This window comes from Hyperolius riggenbachi, chromosome 11 (genome assembly GCF_040937935.1).
Source record: "Hyperolius riggenbachi isolate aHypRig1 chromosome 11, aHypRig1.pri, whole genome shotgun sequence".
Lineage (NCBI taxonomy): Eukaryota > Metazoa > Chordata > Amphibia > Anura > Hyperoliidae > Hyperolius > Hyperolius riggenbachi.
Window position 1 is genome coordinate 30,934,437 of NC_090656.1, and position 25,391 is coordinate 30,959,827.

The window sequence follows — 25,391 nt, forward strand, 5'->3', positions numbered from 1 at the left end:
GAAAAAGAACTATTATGAACACTACACAAAACATTTATTCCTACTCTGATCTTCCTTTTTTATCCATTGAATCCAATTAGGCCTTGTCGTTAGGGAAATGGAAATTAAAGTGTATCTACAAGCAATTGAGTTTGAGCTTATTTCCATCCCATGGACCATCCCTGGTAAGCTGTGTGGCCCACCCAGGTAGAGAAGGCACATTTTGTTTGATGTTGTCCAAGTAGGACAGAGTTACTTATGGTTTTGTCAGGGCAGGAGGTGAAGAAGATTCTCTTGGAAGTGGACCTATATAGCAATAAACGGTTCTAGCCCACATTTACACGATTCACATAGTCTAAACTAGAGGAAGATAATAGGGAGAGACCATTTTGAATTCTGCTGAGAATTAGGAATATATGAAATAAGCTCTAATCATACTATTCTGTGCATTAGGAGGAGTGTCGGTATGTCAGGCGGTGAGAGGTCCCTCCTGAACAACCGCCGCTATAAAATCAGCTGCAGGATAAGTCACCTGGTTGTTTCAGCCTCATGAGAGCCCCTTGACTAAGCTCAGTCCATAGACTCATACTAAGAGTTATATTTGGACTTGTGGTCCCCTTAAGTCCAATATGAGGGACTTTCTGGGCTGCTCTGTATGCTGAATACCAGCCACTCAGATTTCTTCTCTGAGATGCAGTGGGCAGGAGAAGGATAATTGTGGATTGGCACCACCATTGCATGGCTGGTATTCAGCGTACAGAACAGGCAGCGCTGCCATAAACATTGGAGCGGGATAACTCTTCAGCATTTCAGAGCACATCAGTGCTGCCGTTTTTGGACTCATAAATGGAGTGCATGCTGCTCCTTCAGATGGGGCCCTGGTGGAATAATGAAGCCATATTTCACACAGGCTGCTGCCATTATCCACACAGCCATTTATAAAATTATCACAGCAACAAAGACAAAGAAAAGGGCATTCGTGTCATCCAAGCTACAGCCGAAACATGAACAAATAACCAGTCAGGTACAACATGGCTGCAAGATTACATAAACAGCTTAAAAAATAGGTCTTGCTTGTAATTTCATAAAGCTTATTAAAGGATGCCAAAATAATTTGTAGAGAGAGAGGGTGCAGCACCGTCAGTGTGTTTTTGTGCGCGCATGCGTACAAGGTGTGTGTGTGTGTGTGTGTGTGTGTGTGTGTGTGTGTGTGTACAGTGTATGTGTGTAGAGTGTATGTGCACACTGTGTATGCCTATACAATGTGCTTGTTCCTGTGTGTTTTTATTTACTGCGTGTATAAACATTGCGTGTGTGTGTGTACTTGGGTTTGTGTGTGTGTGTGTGTGTGTGTGTGTACAGTGTGTGTGTGTACAGTGTGTGTGTACAGTGTGTGTGTGTGTAGAGTGTATGCCTATACAATGTGTCTGTTCCTGTGTGTTTTTATTTACTGCGTGTATAAACATTGCATGTGTGTGTGTGTGTGTGTATATATATGTGTACTTGGGTTTGTGTGTCAAGTGCATGTGTGTGCATATTATATATACATATATATATATACATATATATATATATATATATATATATATACATATATATATATATATATATATATATATTTTGTGTATGTTTTGTACAATGTGTGTGACCAATGACCACCTCTAGATTCTAGACCGTCTTCTGCTTTCGATAAAGTGGACCATCTTCCTCCGCCTCTAAATCCTCTCATCCATGGTCATTCTGGGTCTTGCTCTCCCCTGGCTTTCCTCTTATTTTACAGATAGGACCTTCAGCATCCCTCACTCGGCACCACTTCCTCTCCACAACCCCTCTCTCTGATGGAGTCCCCCAAGGCACAATCCTCAGACCTCTCCTTTTCTATAGCTACACTTATGGTCTTGGTCAGCTCATCAGTTCCAATATCACCTATATGCTGACGACACCCAAATCTACCTTTCAGCTCCTGACTTGGATACTCTAAAGCTTGTGTTCCTAACTGTCTCAATGCTATCTCCTCCTTCATCTCTTCAAGTTTTCTAAATCTCAACATGGACAAGACTGAAAGAGCTATTTTTCCACCCCACAATTCCACGCCCATGCTCGACATCACAATCTCTGTTGATGGTACTTCAATCACCCTTGTACCCCTGGAGCGCTGCATAGGTGTAATACTGGACTCGACTCATTCAAACCACACAATAACAAACTATCCTGTTATCACCTCCAACTAAAAAACATTGTTCGCATCTTCCCTTTTCTCACACAGGACACGACCAAAACTTCTTGTGCATGCCCGGATTATCTCACATCTAAACTACTGCGACTCTCAGCTATGTGGCCTACCTGCCAACCGTTTAGCCCCACTACAGTCCATCATGAACTCTGCTGCATGACTCCTCCAACTCTCCTCCTACTTCTCCAGCCCTATCCCCCCAGTCACTCCCTTCACTGGCTGCCAGTTACACCTCATCCACCCGACTTCTCCAGTCCTATCATCCACTGTCACTCCCTTCACTGGCTGCCAGTTACACCTCATCCACCCGACTTCTCCAGTCTTATCATCCACTGTCACTCCCTTCACTGGCTGCCAGTTTTACCTCATCCACCTCGCCTTCCACCTCTCCAGCCCTATCATCCACTGTCACTCCCTTCACTGGCTGCCAGTTACACCTCATCCACTTCTCCTCCCACTTCTCCAGCCCTATCCCCCTCTGTCAGTCTCTTCACTGACTGCCAATCACATCTCATCCACCCTGCCTCCAGCTTCTCCAGCCCTATCTCTCTCTGTCACTCCCTTCACTGGCTGCCAGTCACACCTCATCCACCTCTACTCCCGGTTCTCTAGCCCTATCCCCCTCTGTCAATCCCTTCACTGGCTGCCAGTTATACCTCACCCACCTCTCCTCCTGCTACACCAGCCTTATCCCCCTCTGTCAGTCTCTTCACTGGCTGCCACAAAAGATACAATTCAAAATCCTGACTCTTTCCTACAAAACACTTTACAACCTAGATCCTTCTTATTTAAATAAACGTATTTTCAGGTACCATCCATCCTGTCAAAGGTTGAAGTGCAGTGAGAAAATTCTCCCAGTCCTGTCAGTGGTCACAGTGCAGTCAGAGCATGCTCCCAGTTCTGTCAGTGGTCACAGTGCAGTCAGAGCATGCTCCCAGTTCTGTCAGTGGTCACAGTGCAGTGAGAGCATGCTCCCAGTCCTGTCAGTGGTCACAGTGCAGTGAGAGCATGCTCCCAGCCCTGTCAGTGGTCACAGTGCAGTCAGAGCATGCTCCCAGCCCTGTCAGTGGTCACAGTGCAGTCAGAGCATGCTCCCAGTCCTGTCAGTGGTCACAGTGCAGTCAGAGCATGCTCCCAGTCATATCAGTGGTCACAGAGCAGTCAGAGCATGCTCCCAGTCATGTCAGTGGTCACAGAGCAATCAGAGCATGCTCCCAGTCATGTCAGTGGTCACAGTGCAGTCAGAGCATGCTCCCAGTCCTGTCAGTGGTCACAGTGCAGTCAGAGCATGCTCCCAGTCCTGTCAGTGGTCACAGTGCAGTCAGAGCATGCTTCCAGTCATGTCAGTGGTCACAGAGCAGTCAGAGCATGCTTCCAGTCATGTCAGTGGTCACAAGGCAGTCAGAGCATGCTCCCAGTCATGTCAGTTGTCACAGTGCAGTCAGAGCATGCTCCTAGTCCTGTCAGTGGTCACAATGCAGTCAGAGCATGCTCCTAGTCCTGTCAGTGGTCACAATGCAGTCAGAGCATGCTCCCAGTCCTGTCAGTGGTCACAGTGCAGTCAGAGCATGCTCCCAGTTCTGTCAGTGGTCACAGTGCACTCAGAGCATGCTCCCAGTCATGTAGTGGTCACAGTGCAGTCAGAGCATGCTCCTAGTCCTGTCAGTGGTCACAGTGCAGTCAGAGCATGCTCCCAGTCCTGTCAGTGGTCACAGTGCAGTCAGAGCATGCTCCCAGTCCTGTCAGTGGTCACAGTGCAGTCAGAGCATGCTCCCAGTCCTGTCAGTGGTCACAGTGCAGTCAGAGCATGCTCCCAGTCCTGTCAGTGGTCACGGTGCAGTGAGAGCATGCTCCCAGTCCTGTTAGTGGTCACAATGCAGTGAGAGCATGCTCCCAGTCATGTCAGTGGTCACAGAGCAGTCAGAGCATGCTCCCAGTCATGTAGTGGTCACAGTGCAGTCAGAGCATGCTCCTAGTCCTGTCAGTGGTCACAGTGCAGTCAGAGCATGCTCCCAGTCCTGTCAGTGGTCACAGTGCAGTCAGAGCATGCTCCCAGTCCTGTCAGTGGTCACAGTGCAGTCAGAGCATGCTCCCAGTCCTGTCAGTGGTCACAGTGCAGTCAGAGCATGCTCCCAGTCCTGTCAGTGGTCACAGTGCAGTCAGAGCATGCTCCCAGTCATGTAGTGGTCACAGTGCAGTCAGAGCATGCTCCTAGTCCTGTCAGTGGTCACAGTGCAGTCAGAGCATGCTCCCAGTCCTGTCAGTGGTCACAGTGCAGTCAGAGCATGCTCCCAGTCCTGTCAGTGGTCACAGTGCAGTCAGAGCATGCTCCCAGTCCTGTCAGTGGTCACAGAGCAGTCAGAGCATGCTCCCAGTCCTGTCAGTGGTCACAGTGCAGTGAGAGCATGCTCCCAGTCCTGTCAGTGGTCACAGAGCAGTCAGAGCATGCTCCCAGTCCTGTCAGTGGTCACAGTGCAGTCAGAGCATGCTCCTAGTCCTGTCAGTGGTCACAGTGTAGTCAGAGCATGCTCCCAGTCCTGTCAGTGGTCACAGTGCAGTCAGAGCATGCTCCCAGTCCTGTCAGTGGTCACAGTGCAGTGAGAGCATGCTCCCAGTCCTGTCAGTGGTCACAGTGCAGTCAAAGCATGCTCCCAGTCCTGTCAGTGGTCACAGTGCAGTCAGAGCATGCTCCCAGTCCTGTCAGTGGTCACAGTGCAGTCAGAGCATGCTCCCAGTCCTGTCAGTGGTCACAGTGCAGTCAGAGCATGCTCCCAGTCCTGTCAGTGGTCACAGTGCAGTCAGAGCATGCTCCCAGTCTTGTCAGTGGTCACAGTGCAGTGAGAGCATGCTCCCAGTCTTGTCAGTGGTCACATTGCAGTCAGAACATGCTCCCAGTCCTGTCAGTGGTCACAGTGCAGTCAGAGCATGCTCCCAGTTCTGTCAGTGGTCACAGTGCAGTCAGAGCATGCTCCCAGTCCTGTCAGTGGTCACAGTGCAGTGAGAGCATGCTCCCAGTCCTGTCAGTGGTCACAGTGCAGTCAGAGCATGCTCCCAGTCCTGTCAGTGGTCACAGTGCAGTCAGAGCATGCTCCCAGTCCTGTCAGTGGTCACAGTGCAGTCAGAGCATGCTCCCAGTTCTGTCAGTGGTCACAGTGCAGTCAGAGCATGCTCCCAGTCCTGTCAGTGGTCACAGTGCAGTCAGAGCATGCTCCCAGTCTTGTCAGTGGTCACAGTGCAGTGAGAGCATGCTCCCAGTCTTGTCAGGGGCCAGCTGGGACTTACTATGTGGAGTCTTGCAAAAACGGGACACAAACTGGGATAGTGTCCTGGGCAGGGTACAAACTTCATGTATCCACCGTTCCTCCATAACAGAGGGATTTCTATTGCTCTTTTGGGGTTTACGATGTTTGAAACTGCGCATTTATAAAGTAATAAAAAGTCTTACTTAAAGGACAACTAAAGCGAGAGGCATATGGAGGCTGCCATATTTCCTTTTAAGCAAAACCAGTTGTCTGGCTGTCCTGCCAATCCTCTAAATCTAAAACATTAGCCATAGATCCTGAACAAGCATGCAGCAGATCAGGTGTTACTGACATTATTGTCAGATCTGACAAGATTAGCTGCATGCTTGTTTCTGGTGTGATCCAGACACTACTGCAGCCAAATAGATCAGCAGGACAGCTAAGCGACTAGCTTTGTTTAAAAGGAAATAAATATGGCAAGCTCCATATTCTTCTCACTACAGTTGTCCTTTAATAAAGGCAGGCTTCTTTACTCAGTTATTTTATCACCTCAGAAGCCTTTCCTTTTGAGAGTTACTATTGTTATACCTCAATCCACTGATACTGGTAGAGACTCAGAGGAGCAACCAAACTCCACACAAGACTCTCTCTTGGCCTTCCTGTCTGATAGGAGATTGTCCTGGTTTTACCTCAAGTGATTTGAGTGGTTGCCTATTTCCCAGCAACTACATCTGAGTAATTAGTCGAACCTATTAAGTCTAGGCTTTCTAACTTCCAACTAAAGACTTTACCAGGCCAGTCACTCTTGTTGTTCACTCTTGTTTCCATTTGTGAGGGATCACCTCATCTACGGCACCGCTGCTGAGGGCAACTCAGACCTTCAAGCTTGCTAAAATTGGACACTGACTACGCTACGGTGAATCCATCTAGGCAAGATCTAAAAATAAAAAAAGTAAACCCACACACACACGCCTCTCCCGTGCAAGGTTCCCGGGTAATCTGCCGGCACTGGAGCGCTCATGAATGGAATCAAATGCCCATAGTTTGCTTTGCATTCAACCACCTCGGAGCAGCACTTCCTGCCTTAGCAATTAGCATTCTGTGAGACGCCAGTCCTCAGTTTTTAAGAAAAGCACAAAAAAGAATAAAAGTTGCTTAAGTTTCGATCCACAAGGTGCCCATTCAGGATTTTCATGACAAAGTGAAAAACTCGAAGGAGGGCTTCGATTGTGTTCTAACAATGCACATCCTCTTATAATGAGAGCAAGCAGACATTTCCCCCCTTTTTGAAGGCAGAATTTCATACATCAAAATCACTAAAGAGCACAGCTTCTCGCTGCCACTATCTGATAGGGAGAGCTGTTACAATTTGTTTCCTCAGTGCTCTATCCACTAACAAAGATAACAGAATTTAAGGGGGAAAAAAAAATCACTAACAACGCATTATTCAAGAATGGAGTCTGGAAGAACGGAGGAGACCTCCTCTGAAGACAATATACAGCGGGGTATAGAAGTGCCTTCATAAATATTAGATTACTGCTGCTATATTTATTTAAAAAAGGCGTCCGAAGTAACACAACAGCGCGCTAAATAAACTATGCTAAAATATGCATCCGGCTACCCATTCTCATCCCCTTCGGATCGAGCCGTCTGAAGTCAAAAATAAATAAATGGTGGCTGTGGGATTTTAACGGAACGCAAGGGCTTCTTTTCCCCTTCGCTTGCATCTCTCCTCTTAATTCTCTAAAATGACCCCTCAGACAGAAAGGTCCTCTGGGCTGCGTCTCTAGATCTCCTTTGTGTCTGTCTGCCAGCACATATATAACTGGTGACAAACCATTTATCTAACTCACTATCTGCTCCATGCAGTGGGCTGCCAAGTGACTCTATAAATAAAGTACAATTATTTTGAATGACTACCAGAATGGTTCCAGGGTGTATTTCGGATGGAAAAGGGGGGTGGGAGTGCTGCGCGGTATGACAAATATGTTCCTGCACTTATAAAAATAGTTGGTCACAACAGAGTTTAAACATGATCGCTTTTACGAGAGTAATTAATATTTCCCCCCATTTTTATGAAACTCATTAGAGGGCCAGCATATGTGAAGGCATGACTAATTTGTTGCATGCAAGGCCTGATAGTTAACACACAAGCCAGTATGGAAACGCTAAGCGACTGTGCTGATATTTGGGGGGGGGGGGGGGGGGGAATAGAGACCCAAAATAACCAGCGTTTTACAAGGCCATATGGTAATGTGAGCGTTTGTGGAGATGGAGGAAGAAAGCGTGTTTATGGGAGAGAGGAAGAAATTGCAGATTGTAATAAATTAGGGTAGGATGCTTACAATTAGAAGAACGTGGAACGCTTGCCTCGCACAGATATGGGTGGATTTACAAGGTTAAAGAGAACCTGTTACCCAGGTGTTGGGTGTAGAGCAGCGCACCAGGCCATACCATCAGGGTTGTCTGGTGTTAAATTGTCATTCTAAATTTGTGCTAAGAGAGGTCATTGTGATTAATGGAGAGCTTGCTGGCCCAGCCAGTGATTGAGTGAGTCAGACGATAGCACAGCCTTCTAAGACAACTTTTTACATTAACACTATGAATAAAAAAGTGAAAGGAATATGGCGACTGACATTTATTTCCTTTTAAACAATGCAGATTGCCTGGCTGTCCTGCTGAGCCTCTGTTTCTAATACTTGTAGCCGTAAACCCTGAACAAGCATGCAGATCAGGTGCTCTGACTCAAGTCTGACTGGATTAGCTGCCTGCTTGTTTCTGGTGTGATTCAGACACAACTACAGCCAAATAGATCAGCCAGGCAACTGGTATTGTTTAAAAGGAGATAAAGATGATAGCCACTATATCCCTCTCAGTCCAGGTGTCCTTAAAGTGGACCCAAATTAAAAATACAAGATTCCAGAAATAAAATCTATTTTCTAAATTATAATGATAAATAGCAGCCTTTTTTCAGCTGCATGATGACAAATATAAAATATTTTACATTTATTGGAGGAACCCCTCCCTTCCTTTTCATATTGCCGGGACAGAATCCGGCAAACTGGTGGAGGAGATAAAAAACAAAAACAAAACACAGGCTGCTACTGATGATGTCACATTGGAGGTGATCTCAGCTTGTGTGAGATTTCACATAGACGACGCCCCTGTGAGGGAGGGTAGCTGATGACAAACACACCCATGATCTAAAACCTAAAACCGGAAGGGAGCACGTTAATGTAACGGTGGCCTGGGTGCGAGCGGTCATTTGCGATCCTTTGTGCTATGGAACGCAGTCTGGAGTTGTAGAGGTGGTCAAGTGAAGGGAGTGGTTTCCCAATGATTCTGTCCGCCGACCTGATGACCCTCTGAAGCTTGTATTTGTGCCTGTTTGAGGATCCAGCATACCACACCTGGATAGAGGTGCAGATGACGGATTCTATAGTGGCAGAGTAGAAATTTGACATAAGCTCCTGTGCCATCCCAAACTTCCTCAGTTGGCGAAGGAAGAAGAGTCTTTGTTGGGCCTTCCTCTGAGTGGTGCTCGTCTGAGTCTTCCAGCACAGGTCCCTGGTGATCTGGGTGCCAAGGAGGCGGACACTGGATACCTTTTCCACCTCCGTGCCTTCAATGAAGATTGGGGGTGGGGTGGGGACCTGCTTCCTGAAGTCAATAACCATCTCAACGGTTTTGGCTGTGTTGAGGACCAGCCTGTTTTCCTTGCACCAATGGCAGATTCTGTCGACTTGTTGACGATAGTCTTGCTCATCATTTTTGGACACAAGAACAATGATGGTGGTGTCGTCAGCGAATTTGACGACCTTGACCGAGTCTGCTGTGGATCTGCAGTTGTTGGTGTAGAGGGAAAACAAGATTGGCGACAGGACGCAGGAGAGCTTGCCCAGCTTGACGACTTGTGATCTGTCGGTCAGGAAGTCCGTGATCCAGTGGCGTAGGGTCGAGTGGACATCAAGTGCCTCAAGGTTGTTCTGGAGGATGCGAGGGCAGATTGTATTAAATGCCGAGCTGAAGTCGAGTAGGAGGATTCTGGCGTATGAGTCAGGTTTATCCAGGTGGTCACTGATGAGCTCTAGGCAGATGTTGATGGCGTTGTCAGTGGACCTGTTTGCTCTGTACGCGAACTGGAACGGGTCTAGTCGGGGGAGCGTGGAGTTCTTGAGTTCGGACAGGACTGCTTTTTCTAAGGTCTTCATGATGACCGAGGTGAGGGCCACAGGCCTGTAGTTATTTAGGTCGGATATACCCTGCTTCTTGGGGACAGGGATGATTGTAGACCTCTTGAAGCATTTGGGGACTCTGCCCTCCTGTAGGGACTTTGCATAGATGGAGGAGAGGACGGGGGCTAACTGCTGCGAGCAGGATTTTAGGCATGCTGGTGACACACCATCCGGGCCGGCGGCTTTTCTAGGGTTGAGTGAGGCCAGACGGAGCCTGACATCGGCCTCGCTTGCCCTCGTGGATCGTTTGAGCTAAGATTGTGCCTCAGCTTCTCAGAGTATTCTTTCTTGGCTGCCCTGAGTTCCCTGCTGAGGTTGTTCCTCGCTGCTCTATACTCGTCCAGGTTGCCTGACTTGTGCGCTGTTTCTTTGCGTCTCCGCAGTTGCCGCAGTTTGTTGGAGAACCACGGCTTATTGTTCGGGTAGACCTTGAAGGTCTTGGTTGGAATGCAGAAGTCCTCACAGAAGGCGATATATGAGGCGACGTTGTCGGCCCACTCATCCAGGTCTGGTGCTTCCAGAGCCCTCCAGTCGGTGCTGTCGAAGCAGGCCTGAAGTTGGAGCTTCGCCTCGCTTGACCACACTTTAGTTGATCTCAGGACTGGTTTCGCTGTCTTCAGTTTTTGTTTGTAGGTTGGAATCAGGAGGATGAGGCTGTGGTCCGATGAGCCTAGAGCTGCGAGCGGGACTGCTTTGTATGCGTTTTTCAGGACCGTGCAGCAGTGGTCCAGAGTGTTTAGATTCCTAGTAGGGCAGTCGACATGCTGATAATAGCGCGGGAGCTCTTGTCGGAGGTTGGCCTTGTTGAAATCGCCCATGACAATGAACAGCGCGTCTGGGAGGGACGCCTCCCACTGCGAGATGGTATCGCTAAGGTCGCTCAGGGCTTGTTTGATGTCAGCGTCTGGTGGTATATACGCACCTGCAAGGACGAGGGAGGAGAACTCCCTAGGCGAGTATGGGGGTCTACAGTTGATTAACAGAAGCTCGAGTTCTGGCGAGCATTTCCTGGCGAGCACAGAACTGGAGGGACACCATAGTGAGCTGATGTAAAAGCAGATGCCGCCTCCCTTCTTTTTCCCAGAGAGGGCGGTGTCGCGGTCAGCCTGGATAAGATTGAAGCTTGGAAGTTGGAGGGCATTGTCCGGGATGCTGTCGTGCAGCCACGTTTCCGTGAAGCAGAGGATTGGTGTGACTGCTGAGGCCCCTCTTGTCGCTGAGAAGACTTAGTTTGTCTAGCTTGTTTGGGAGGGAGAGGACATTTGCAAGGAGGACTGAGGGAATGGATGACCTCAGGCCTTTCCTTTGAAGTCTGACTCGAGCTCCTGCGTGACAGCCTCTCCTGTGCTGTCTTACCCCAGGACTGTGGGTAGAACCTGCGATGATTAGAGCATGGCTCCACACCGAGTTGTGCAGGTGCCAGTCCTTTGGTAATGGCTGCCACCTGTAATGGCTGCCACCTGTATAACCCTAGTTATGAAAAGAGAAGGGTGAAAAGCATACACTGAAATGCTCATAGGATTAAAGGAGTGTTAATTGATCTTTGTATGTGTCATAGTGGTACAACTAAATATTTTGAATAAAAAAAATGTTTGGTTTGGGTCCGCTTTAAAGACTGTCCAGCCAATTAAAAAACTGGTTGTATGTCTTCATAGACTCATTTAGGGTCATCACTTCAGATGGTCAATGAGATGCTAATATTTTTTAGCTTACATGCAAATGTAATGCAGAATAGGCTGCACATAATTTCCATACATGCCAGAAATATAACAATCTCATTGGCCATCTGTAGTCATCACCTCTGCACTGTGACCCAGCGCATGTTATTACGTATTACCATGCAGCGGGTCATAGAGAAGATGCAGCCAGCAGTGGCTGAAGATGAGGAGCGCGGAAGCATGGACTGACTTAGGAGCACGCTTACCTCCTTTAACCACTTCTATACCATGGTATTTTGTGCTGATCTGTGCTGCGTGGGCTCTCCAGCCCACAGCACAGATCAGGTTGCAGCCAGGCCGATCAGACTTCCCCCCTTTTTTCCCCACTAGGGGGATGTCCTGCTGGGGGGGTCTGATCGCCGCCGGCTGCTTGCGCTTGCGGGGGGGGGGGGCTCTTCAAAGCCCCCCTCCGCAGCGCTTCCTGGCCTCCTTCCCCTTCCCTCCCTCTCCCTCCCCCTGTGAGCGGCGCAGGACGGATTTCCGTCCTGCGCCTGATGGGATAGGCTTTAGCCTATCAGATGCCGGCGATCCCCGGCCAATCAGAGGCCGGGGATTGCCGATCTCCTCTACGGCGCTGCTGCGCAGTTGCGCCGTATACATGTAAACACCGGGGAAGATCTTCCCCGTGTGTTTACATTTACCCTGCGAGCCGCCGATCGGCTCGCAGGGTGTTCACGGAGACACCCTCCGGGAACTGACATGGAACGGCCGAGCGGCCGTTTCCATGGAATACACTTCAGGATTCAGGGGCGTACATATACGCACCGAGAATCCGGAAGTGGTTAATATCAGTGCAAAGGACGAGAGCAGTCAGCAAATTGTAACATACAATCAGCTTTAAGGCCCATACACACGTCGGATTTCCGCAAACGACGGGTCAATTGCACGCCCCGTCGTTCGCCCGCTAAATCGGGCGTGTGTACAGACTGTCGTTCGCTTGATAAGGGTGAGTTTGAGCGATCCGCCCGGCGAACGACAGTCTGTACACACGCCCGATTTAGCGGGCGAACAACGGAACAACGGGGCGTGCAAACGACCTGTCGTTCGCGGAAATCCGACATGTGTATGGGCCTTTAGAAACATTGGGCAGTTTAACGGTAGCAGATCTCTGATTGGCGCTGCGTTTTCATACTGTTGCTTCAAGACCAATACTAATGTCACATAAATAAAGCAGCCCAGAACATAGCAAAAAGCCTTGGAAAATGTGCTGGAAAAGTTTTGACTGGTTTTCTCTGAATATTTTACGGAAATAATGTGGAGCCTCTCATTAGCCTCTGCACAGATTTCCCCGGCATGCGGTGAACGGGAGAACAGACGTCTCAGATGAGGAAACGGGTCTTCTGAGGACCAGATCAATACCCTGAAGAAGGTGTGATCAGAGGATGTTGTGTACCGCCAGCCCATTAACCACACCGACTCTACAACACTTCTATGCGGGGCTGATATAAAACAAGCCACAGATGAAATACTTTCTGGTTTAACGTGCTCACAACGATCACACATTAAAGGGGAACTGAAGAGAGAGGTATATGGCGGCTGCCATGTTTATTTTTTTAAGCAATACCAGTTGCCTGGCAGCCCTGCTGATCCTCTGCCTCTAAAACTATTAGCCATAGCCCCTGAACAAGCATGCAGTAGATCAAGCGTTTCAGACGTTAAAGTCAGATCTGACAAGACTAGCTGCATGCTTGTTTCTGGTGTTATTCAGCTACTACTGCAGAGAAATAGACCAGCAGGGCTGCCAGGCAACTGGTATTGATTAAAAGGAAATAAATATGGCTGCCTCCGTATACCTCTTACTTCAGTTCCCCTTTAAAGCAGCTTCACAAACTTTCATAGCACCCCCCGGCAATCTTTATCTTCCAAACCGGATGCTTAGGCCCCCTTTACACTTGATAGAATTTGTGTGTGTATAATTTTTTTGCATATTTGCTGCACATCTAATGCGAGCCAATGGCATCACAAAGACATGGGTATGTACAGTGCCTAGCACACAAATAACTATGCTGTGTTCCTTTTTTTCTTTCTCTGCCTGAAAGAGTAAAGGTTCGTATACACGTCCGATAAAGAACGTTCGTTACGAACGATTTGTGACGTTTACACGATATTCAAATTAGACAGAAAAGATCGTTCGTAATGAACGATTGTGTACACACGTGAAAGATATAAGTATTAAGTACTGAACGACGAACGATAAAAAAATGCGTGCGCAAACGGAAGTGACGTTATGACAGGCAATAAGAACATGTGTACTACTCCACAGATAATCATTATCGGACGATCTTTGTACATACTGCAACGATTGAACGATTATCTTTCAAAAAAATCCGCCGGGTTGGATCGGTCGGATTGAAAGATAACTGTCGTTATCATCAAAAAAAAAAATCGTTGGAAAATTTGGAACGCACGATTATCGGTCCGATTGTCGTTAACGTTCGTTTTCGAACGATTGTTATCGTACGTGTGTACTCAGCTTTAAATATCAGGTATGTAAGTGGCTGACTCAGTCCTGACTCAGACAGGAAGTGACTACAGTGTGACCTTCACTGATAAGAAATTACAACTATAAAACACTTTCCTAGCAGAAAATGGCTTCTGAGAGCAGGGAATAGATAAAAGGGGTCAATAGTTCATAGATTTTAGCTCTGACATACTTCAATGAATGTGTCATTGAGCAAAAATAATAAAACAGTAAAAACTTAAAGTAAATTTAAATATAAAATAAAACTGTGGAATATCTTAAAAAAAAACATTTTTAGGAGAAGGAGGATAGATACAATTGTTTATTCCATTAATTTATCTTCACCTGAGGTGCTCTTTAATGTGAATGTTTGCATATGAATTTTCTGTACTCCATAAAAAAAAAACTGCTTACATGTATGCGAAATGCATACAAAGCAAATCAATGGAAATCTGAATTTTCACATTCCAAAATGTACATGCGAATGTAAAGTTACTTACAAATTCATGCAAATTAACTTTATAGATATGCATGGGGAAAAAAATTCATAATCTGAAAATGTGCATAAAGAACGCAAAGGGCCTATTTCCACTGGGTGCTGCGTCAGTTTCCAAATTGGACGCAGCACCTGTGCTTTTGCGAAGCTGCATCCGAATCTCTGTGGAAAACTGCAACCGGCGCTATTCTGTTGGGCCACACGGGATTTCGGATGCAGCCTATTGATTTTATGTGGCTATGATTCCGCATCTGAAATTGCATGCAGAATTCGCAATTCACTGCAACAGAAATAGAAGAACCAAATGTGAAAAATAGCAAACCGCAGAATCTCCAATACGAAAACTTTGCAGCCCTCACCTTAGCTATATCAGAATACAGCGCAGGTCACTCAAATGCTAGCGATTACATGCTTTGCTACTGTTGTTGCATGAAACACACCCATATGGAAAATTGAACATGAATACATCTAAAACCGCCTTAATGTATTAAATCGAGTTCTCACTGCAAGTGCTGCTCATGATCGCAATCACAAGATAATTGGCTAACCTTTCAGCGTTCCCACCATGGTCTGATATGACCCAGGTAACCTTTCCCACCCAGTTACACACAGCGCAGGTTTGCTCAATTATTTATGTTCTAAGTATATCAGCCTCATTCACACTTATAGGATTTGAGCTCCTTTGACAGTTGCGCGTTGCAGCAACATGGGGCATAGTTGTTTCTTTGTAATGCAGGCTTGTTGCACTGCTGTGCGACATTCACAGTGCGGCGGGTGGAATGTGGTATTACGACATGCGTCATCATAACGCACTGCATGCAGGGCATTACCGCAAAACGTGTGCATTAACATTGACCGTATGCAACAATGCGCAGATAACGTGCAGCACCGCTCAAAATTACGCTGTTGTTACGAGGGATGCAACGCCCACTGTGAATGTAGCCTTAGGCTGCATTTCCACTTGTGCGGTGCGAATCGCCGCGGTAAAAATTCGCATGCGGGCGCGAATTCGCATGGATGACGATGTATTTCTATGCGAATTCGCATGAAAATTCGCATGAAAATTCGCATACCCAAACCTCATGCGAATTTCCTATTAAATACATTGTATGCGATTCGCATAGCGGTATGCGATATGCGAATTCTGATAGCTCTGCCATGCGAATTTTTTCTGCACAGAAAAACGCAAAGGAATCCTGACAAGTGGAAACCGTCCCATTCACTTGTATTGCTATGCGAATTTGCATGCGAAAAACGCATGCGAATTCGCGATAGTGGAAATGAGCCCTTAAAGGACACCAGAGGTGAAAATAAACTATTGAAAAACAATTGTATCTATCCTCCTCCTAAAAATGACTTTTTTAGATATTCCACGGTTTTAGTTTATATTTAATTCTACTTTTTACGTTTTTAATGTTTTATTGTTTTTGCTCAATGACACATTCATTGAAGTATGCAAGAGCTAAAAATCGATGAACAATTGATCATTTTTATCTCTTTCCTGCTCTCAGAAGCCATTTTCTGCTAGAAAAGTGTTTTATAGTTATAATTTCTTATCAGTGAGGGTCACACTGCAGTCTGACCCAGTCGTGAGTCAGACAGGAACTGCCACTTACATACCTGATGTTTAATTCTTTCAGGCAGAGAAAGAAAAAAAGGACCACAGCTTAGTTAGTTGTGTGCTGGGCACTGTACATACACACATCTATCTCATGTCACATGTCACCTCGGGTATCCTTTAACTACTTGCCGGCCATGTCACGCCGATCGGCGTAAAGTCCTGGGGCGGGGATTTGCAGGAGATCTCCGTTTGGATAACAGAGCTCCGCCATCAGTCTCCTAGCGGCGATCATTGTCGCCGTCTATTAAGTCTGTACAGCGCTGCAATCTACAGCAGCGCTGTATTTGGGACAGAAGCTGTCCCTCTGGGGTGGTAACACAGCGATCCACTGTCACAGGCTGAAGCCTATGACAGCCGACCGCACTGATTGGCTGGCGGGGTGAGGGAGGGCGGATAAAAATTGGAAAATGTATCAATAAAATAAAGAAATGAATATTTGTAAAAAAAAACAAACATTAAGAGAGCAATCACAGCCCACCAACAGATAGCTCTGTTGGTGGGCAGAAAATGGGGTTGGATCACTTGTGTGCAGAGTTGTGCGGCCCTGCAGCAAGGCCTTAAAGCTGCAGTGGCCTATTTTGTTAAAAATGGCCTGGTCTTTAGGGGGGGATTAGGCCCGTGGTCCTTAAGTGGTTAAAGACGCCTGTCACCGGGCTGTCCAGCCACACAACACAGAGATGTATTACTTAAGTGGTACACATACCCCACCAAACAGGAGGAATGTATACACGTGTGCTTTTAAACAATGGTTACCAGGTCCTTTCGTCTGCAGACAGCCAATCAATTGCAGATTGTGAGCAAATTAAAAACAACCCAAAAAAAAGGAAGGAGTACGTCTGTAGGCCGAAATAGGTTTCTGTAAAAGCGGCCTTTAAGCCCCTCCAACATTTCAGCCGCATTAAATGTGTATTCGGAGCCGCAGTGAGCCAAAGACGAGATCTACTCCCTCATCAAACACCTCCGGGCTCTGCTATGTAATGGGAACAAATTGGCAATGACTGCCCAAGCAAGTAACACAGGCCTACTGATTTGTAGATTGATAGTGATGTCTAATGATCCCCTTGGGTAGATCAATAGCACCAATCCTCATGGCTGCCTCTCCGCTTTATTGGCACTGCACAGCGAGGAGCGGAGTGTATAACATCACTTCAGGTAACTGCAGCGAAAAAAAATCAGGTGGAAGCAGCTGGCTAGGAAGAGCTGACAATTCCCCACCCTGGGCTTAAGAGGCGCCTGCCTGCAAACAGCCTCCGAACCTTACGTAGCTAATATTCCAGCGAATGACTTATATGATCTGTTCTGCTGGGAAAGTCACGGCACTGAAGGGTAGGCACAGCTTGCATTCATAAGTCATTTGGACACAAAACCGCTTTTTATTCTTTTTGTTTGGGGGGGGGGGGGTATGTATGCTGGTATTAAACACTTAGCAACTCGTCAGTGAGCCTCGTACATTGTGTCTCGTCTTCAGATTGGGATTGGTGTCTGGGACGCTTATCATTCGCTAATAAAACTTCATTTATAATATACGCCTCCTGCTATAAGCGTACCTGTACAATCGCATAACGCCCGGCCAGGGTCTGACGCATCACCACCGCGGCAGGAACGGACCTCCGAGGACCTGCGCACTACACACTGAATCCAAATATGTGGGAATGCGTCAAAATGGTACAAAGGGATGTCAGATACATCACTGGCGTAAAAACAGGGCCTCGAACCGCCGGTAATATTTCATTGTATTTTTATTAGATCAACAATCTTTCCAAAGAGGCTATCAGAATATACTTAAGGGAGGAAAAAATGATTTATTGATGAGGATCGGTGCTGATATAAAGGGACTAAACCCTGGGTAGAATAGAAGATTGCGAATGGCGGATGTCGGGAGATTGTGAAAGTGAACGTTTCAAATCAACCTCATCTCAGATATGCAGATGGATGGATTCTGAGGCTGCTGACACCAACCATAGCAGAGAAGCAGCACATCTCTTGCACACCTCAACCCCCCTCCTCAGTCACTCTACTTGTTCGCAGAAGTCACCGGATTTTAATCATTACATCATTATGTCATTTCAGTGCTAATCTCCAGGCCCACACCTTCAATACTTTGACATGCAAAACAGCTAGCAAAATCCAAAAAGAAAAAAAAAAAAGCCACACATTAATATTGGAAAGTCACAGCAGCCCTGTCATAGAAGCATACCCTCCAGCCCCATAATATCCCCCCCCCCCCCCTTGAACATTTGCCTTTTCAACACGCAGTGCTGCTGATCACAAGAAACAAGAGCGATCTGTTGAAGATCAGACACGAGCGCAGGGAGGTGGGGAAAGGCACACAACACATACACGTGTCAACAACGCAACCCAGCCGTCCCCATTTGCATATTTACATGAGTGCCACCCTCGCATGACTTAAGCTAGGAAGTTAGGTGCTTTCCACACCCATCAATCTTTGGTCCTCCGAGGAAGCCGCAATTAGACAACAAAGTAGAAGGAAAGCATAAAATGAAGCGAAGACAGAAGCCAAAAAAGCAAGCTTACCACAGATGGCTTGTTTTCTGCTGATCTTTAAAAGAAATTCCCCGCGGTTTCTTTAGATATTTTTTTGAGACCCGTCCTTCAGGGTTTTTCCTTTTTTGCCTCTCTCTCTCTCTCCTCCTCCTCCTCATTCTGTGTTGTGGCTGGGTTTATAGAAAAAAAAATAATAAAAGACAACTCCATGTTAAGTGAGCAGTCAAGGCATCATGAAGTGTACAGCTGCAGGGGAAGGACATGACGTGAGGTGGTCACAGTTTCATGCCTTACAAATAGCACTCAAAGTATTGCCTAAAGTGCACCGGTCAAAAAATTTGTATTTCAGTCCCATCAGAAAAAAATAATAATAAAAGGATCTTACACTCAATTTAAAAAAAACAAAAAAAAAACAAATATTGCAAAATTATTATTTTGCATTCCTAAAATTATTATTTTTGCTATTAATAGTCACCTATGCTGTAATTATTTTTGAACACGGCTAAAACACAATTATTAATTATCAGAATATCACAGAACAGAACAATGAGACAAATTGGAGTTAATATGGATGTGGGGTTTCATGCTAAATGACTAGGAAAAAGAAGCGTTTAAGGGAACGCTAAGGGTTACACAAATGCCAAAATAAAAATTCTTTCTTTATTTGAAACAGAACTCTTGGCTCCCGTCTACGGATAAATTTGCCTTTTTTTTTTTTTTTTTTATCCCCTTTCCTTGTGATCTGAAAGAGGCGTTTTGTATTCCTGCCTCGTCTCTTTGGAAAAACAGGTAATTTTAATAATCTGACCACAGAGAATGAATTATAATCTTCCACCTCTGTAGGAAAACTGAATTTACTGTATTTTTTTTTTTTATTCTCCTACAGTTGAAGGGGGGAAAAAAAGAAAAAGAAAGAAAGATCAGCTCAGCCACAAAGATGGTAATATTACATTTAATGCACATGATAACAGAAAAAAAAATAATCTTTGAAGGAAAAGGTCCCAAAGGCCATAAGAAAGGCTGTTTGCTCCCTTTTTATTTAATAGAGGTCATCCAGTCTGGATAGCATAACTTAAATGAAAAGCCTCTCCGCTGCAGTTGGAACACGTGCCACGCGGGGTCAGCCAGTGTCTTGCATGGCCTCATCAAAAATACATAACCCGACAGCCTAATAGTATTTCACCGCATTCATTTTTGGGCAGGAACAGAGGGGGGGATGGTGAGCAGAGATAGGGGGAGACATGAATTATATGCATTCTCAATAAAAAAAGGGAAAAAAAATGGATTTGGCTCGTGTCTGCTTTGCAGCTTCTAAAGAAGGGTGGAAAAAATTATTATTGGAATAATCCACATCTAACAAAAAATGCTGTCTATCTCTCAGGTTACTGCTGCACAGCCACAGACCGTAATCCCCTTTTCACACTCCATTAAAAATTAAGGGTAAAAAAATACGTTTTCTTTAGGAGCACTACTAGACGGATCTACATCTATCGCAAAATTGTTCTCACGCGTCGTAGGAATATTCCGAAAAATTTAAAGAATGATTAAAAACCAAAAAATTAAAATAGATTGTTGCAAAGCAAGGCATGATCTCTGTCTATGAATAATAACTCGAAAAGTAGATCATTTCTAGAGCAAGACAGGACAGATAGGATCTGTCAGGGAAACAAAGAGGGGGACAGGTAAATGAGGCGAGGGGAGGTGACTGACGGCGGGCCAGGAAGAGACCTATGGGCGGCGATGGCGCTCAGGGAGCGAAGGGGTTAATGTCGCCAATCTGGAATCAGGCAGACAAGAGGAAGAAAATATGACGGGAGGACAAACAGAAAAATAATAAGCGCAAGTCAGATGAGAAAAAATGCATGAGCCCTCCTCTTAAATCTAGCCTGGAGATAAGTGACCCCGCTGAGGAGAGACGGAGAAACAGAGGTGACCCCATGCTAACCGGCCTGTTAAGAATAATAAGGTGAGATGACATGTAATTGTGACATTACAGTATGGGGAAATATTCCTCTTTGTGTCTGTGTGCACAGCCTCATCTGGAGATGTGTATGCACAATTCTGGGGGAGAGGAGGGGATAGAGAGAGCAATATACAGCCCCTCTTGAACCGAGAACGTTATTACTTACATTGAAATAGGAGTTGCATTAAAATCAAGAGTGTGCAGCCTCTTAATGTTTGCAACAGGGCAAATCCATTTACATATTTACATGGTTACCGCCAGGAATGGCATTAACACCTCCTGTTCCCCATCACTCATCGTATGTAGCAGACATGTGTGTGATCTTTTTTTTTAATTCTTTTTTTTTCCCCATCATGTGATATTTATGATTTTTTTAAATAAATATTACAGATAGCAGTGCTTCTTGTCAATGCATGATAAGCTGTTAAAGATGGTATTATGATGTGCCAGCTTACATCTCTTCATGTGATCAGTATTATATCCAATTGAAAAGGAACCATTAGGTCAGCAGCATCATAAAAAAAAAAGAGAGAGAGAGAGAAAGAAAGCACAACATATTTAAACACTATGCAAATCTAGATAAGATGAGCAGGGGATAAGTGGGAAGCCAGTGCCCTCTTAGGGTGAAAAGTAGGGATGACAGCTGAATTCTTGCACACGATTGTCTTAGCGAGCAAACGAGACATAAAAATAGATGTATGCTAGTAGATTCAATAAATTAACGTCTCTCCATATCTGAAGCTATTGTTATTCACGTTTTGGAAAAAAAAATGTATGTTAATTCTAGAAACCGTTTGTAAATCTATTTTGCGCTTAATATACTGTACAAATAATTCTCAGGTGAAAATTATTCTTAAATTTGACACACAACAGACATGGGCGTCAGTCAAAATAAACAGACCGATTATTATCTCAGGCGTGGGCGCCAGAGATCGTAAGCGGGGCTGAAAATGTGTTACATTTATGACAAAATGTCTCTCGATAGAGGGCAAAGGTGTACGCCCCTGATCTGAAGCATGGTACGATCGCCGGATTGGCGAAAGGTCCGTGAATTGTGAATTACGGCTGATGTGATTGCAATATCATGCGCACAGCTGCAGTGAAGGATTAAAAAAAAAAAATCAAAACTATCCTAATAATAATATTATTGTCAGCAGTTCTTGCTGCAGATGTGTGCACAATCATACCACTGCCAATTCACTAACCTTTCGACAACCATTGCTATAATCGAATATGACCCAGGGGAAGATTAAAAGCCTTTACATGGAATAGAAATGTTTAGATAAATGATTAAATTCCCAGTAATTCTGGATTTCTAGTTCTAAGTTTTAGCTTCTCCCCTTTGAAGAAAAAAAAAGTAGTAGTTTTGGTAGTCTAACTCTGAAGTTCTAAAGCTACAGTCTAGAAGTGTAGAACCCCAAAATCTCATTTATATTTCTGTTTTCAGTGCGGTTAGTGGGTCCAAGGTCCAACTGTACAGCTTATCCTTCCTCTTAGAGAGACATCCTAGGATGTCTCTCTAAGAGGAAGGATAAGCTGTACAGTTGGACCTTGGACCCACTAACCGCACTGAAAACAGAAATATAAATGAGATTTTGGGGTTCTATACTTCTAGACTGTAGCTTTAGCACTTCAGAGTTAGACTACCAAAACTACTACTTTTTTTTTCTTCAAAGGGGAGAAGCTAAAACCTAATAACTGCACATAAAAATATACAGTCAGAGGCTGTGTACAGTGAGAATTTTGGTTAAAAATAACCTCTAGCTCTTAAATCGCAGACTGTTGGAATCACCGAGTTGTACATGTTAACTCTCCATTTGATCTTTGAAACAACCCATTCCGTTAGGGAGGCCTACAAGGCATTATGGGTGGAATCTAGTTCAACATGTACAGAAAACTGATTTCCGGCTGTTACATTTCTGCAACTGCTGATCATTTTGATGTGCAGTCTCCACTAAAAGAAATCACTGTTTTTCCTTCTTTTTCTACTAATCGTTTTTGGCTTTTGATGAATTAAGGTTTGCTTAATGTCTTAGGCCTCTTGCACACTACATGCGATTCCGATTTTGACGTGATTTTACATGCGATTCCAATTTGTGATTTTTAATCGGTACTGCATGCTGCGTTTTTCTTTTGTGTTTTGATAGCTTCCAGGGGAAATCAGAATCGCAAATCGGAATAGCAAATCGGATTTGCTGTGTCCAGGGTGCCTTAGGCTATGTTCACAGTGCTCAGTTATGTTGCGTCATAACGGAGCTTTTTTTAAAGAGACAATGAAGTGAAAAAAAATGTATGATATAATGATTTGTATGTGTATTACAGCTCCGAAATAAAACATTAGGAGCAGAGACATAAGTCTAATATTGTTTCCAGTACAGGAAGAGTTAAGAATCTCCAGGGCCGGAGCTACCATAGGAAAAAATGGCCAATTGTCCCAGGGCCTGTAGGGGCCCCCAAGGTGTCCCTCACTCATCTTAACTGTTGCTCACCAGGGACTCTGCAGAGTCTTTGGCAGAGTAGCGTCTCATCTGTGCTTGCGGGCAGAGGTCCTAGGGAGCACAGTTAAGTTGGGAGGTGATTGGGGGAGGATCAGCCGCCAGCTCAGGGGCCCAGGAGGGAAATTTGGCTGCAACAAAGGGCCCCTAATGACGCTTTTTGGTCAGGGGGGGGGTGTCTGTTGGGGGGCCCCCAGGCTAATTTTGCCCTAGGGCCCAATTGTTGCTTGAACCGGCCCTGAGAATCTCCAGTTGTTATCTATGCAAAAAAGCCATTGAGCTCTACGACTTTCAAAGTCACAGAAAGCTCTGAAGGTTGTTATCTGAGCTGTCAGTCAAGGATTTTCTTTTTCTCTGCAGGTCAATAGTTCATTAGCCTGCTCTGTGAAAACATTTAGAATGCTGAGTAGTGTGTAAACTGCACATATTAGGGAATGTTGCAATGTTATGAAAAATATACGAAAATAAAAATATGAGAATATTTTCTTTGCTACTAATGTTCTAGTAATTATCCGTACTACACAACCAATTCATTATATCATCATTTTTTTTTCGCTTTAGTGTCTCTAACTGAGAATATCGCACAGCAATGAAAAGTCAACGTTAGGTTCACAGTGCATGCGGTGCGATTCGTCAAAAGGGGATGTAAAAATAACGCAGATCCTGCTCTGCTTTCATGCAAATTATGTGTTGATGCGTTCACTGTTAGTCTATGGTAACATTTGCATGTTTACATTTTTTGCGCTGCATCGCACTACGCTTTAGCCATTGCACATGTTTTTAAAAAGGCGGGGCTTTATACTCTCAAATGTGCGACACAAACGTCGCACACCTATGATGCATTTTAATTCTTATGCTTCCGTTACAACGCATGCCACCGCAACACATTACTTCCTTCTTGCGTTGCGTTGTATCTGCGTTGTTGCCTTGGGCTGGATTCACAGTGGTCAGTTGCATAACGCACATTCTACAGTGTGTGTCAACTGCAATGGAGACTGGCCATAGACTTTAATGCAAAACCTGCATGCAGCAAGTCAGAATAACACAACGCAGTACTGTGAACAGGCCCTTAGAATTGTATGAATTATTCTGCAATGCAACTGACCAATGTGAACTAGGCGTTAACCACAGTTTGGCCTATTTTTAAATTAAATTCTGAAACTGGACAAGGAGATCAAGAAAGAGAAGCGAGTGATCTACAGGTGACCAAAACACTTCCTGCTGATAGGCCTAATTATAGAGCCTATTTGAATATTTTATGGAAGAGACTTCTGAATACGATTCAGCAGAAAATTGTCCTGCAAGAAAAAAAAAAAAAAGAGAGAGAGAGAGAGAGAGAGAGAGGGCAACATTTCCAAAAATAAATAGTATACTGTTGATCTAGGGATTTGGATGAAGTCGCAAAAGATTTATTATCCTCTTTTAAAGCAAATTACCTTCCGAGAGATCTTCACCGGCCTATGAATCAACTGGCTTTCTGACAATGCCATTTTTTTCATATAGCTGTTGAACTTGATGGACGCGTTCTATGTTTCAACCTGGGAACAAAAGACGGGTCATTCTTCAAAGGAAGATTGGGGTACAAACCACAGATCCTGCGTCTATTCACATTAGCATCTTTAAAGAGAACCCGAGGTGGGTTTGAAGAATATTATCTGCATACAGAGGCTGGATCTGCCTATACAGCCCAGCCTCTGTTGCTATCCCAAACCCCCCTAAGGTACCCCTGCACTCTGCAATCCCTCATAAATCACAGCCACGCTGCTGACAAACAGCTTGTCAGAGCTGGCTGTGTTTATCTCTATAGTGTCAGTCTGCTGCTCTCCCCGCCTCCTGCAGAACTCCGGTCCCCGCCTGCAGCCCTTCCCTCCCTGCTGATTGGAGGGAAGGGACAGGGGCAGGGACTGGAGCTATGCAGGAGGCGGGGGAGCAGCTGAGACTGACACTACAGATGTAAACAAAGCCTCACAGCACGGCTGTGATTTATGAGGGAATGCAGAGTGCAGTGGCACTTAATGAGGTTTGGGATAGCAACAGAGGCTGAGCTGTATAGGCAGATCCAGCCTCTGTATGCAGATAACATTCTTTAAACACACCTCGGGTTCTCTTTAAATACTTACAAAACCTCCTATGAATATGAAGATATTTTTCAAACATTATTTTCTACAAGGCTATGGCTCATAAGCCATTGACTTTTTTCTCCTAGACTCTACTAGGCGCCTACACTTTACTCCTCATGCTGCTAAGGCATTTTTTGTATTGGCCTGTGGAGATTGGCCATGACCCGCGAAATGCATTGTCAATATTTTGAATAAATATTTTTCCAGTTGAATTGGTGTCTGTATCTTCTGGAGAGGTAAACGATTACCTCTCATTTACACGTTATGTTTTAACATCAATATTTTTGGGGCGCCTCCACTCCACCCTTCTAGGGCCCATATGC

General features: G+C 45.2%; 1 protein-coding gene across 7 annotated transcripts in view; it reads right to left on the bottom strand.

Moving 5' to 3' along the window:
- The window catches only part of ZFHX3 (zinc finger homeobox 3), a 1,434,500-nt gene that overhangs the window by 1,117,648 nt on the left and 291,461 nt on the right, over positions 1–25,391 (bottom strand). For all 7 annotated transcript variants that reach the window (XM_068259585.1, XM_068259586.1, XM_068259596.1 and 4 more), the window contains 2 exons: positions 24,385–24,486; positions 18,521–18,660 (listed from right to left, as the gene is read on the bottom strand). The gene's annotated coding sequence lies outside the window, so the exon portion shown is untranslated. The remainder of the gene's footprint in view (positions 1–18,520; positions 18,661–24,384; positions 24,487–25,391) is intronic.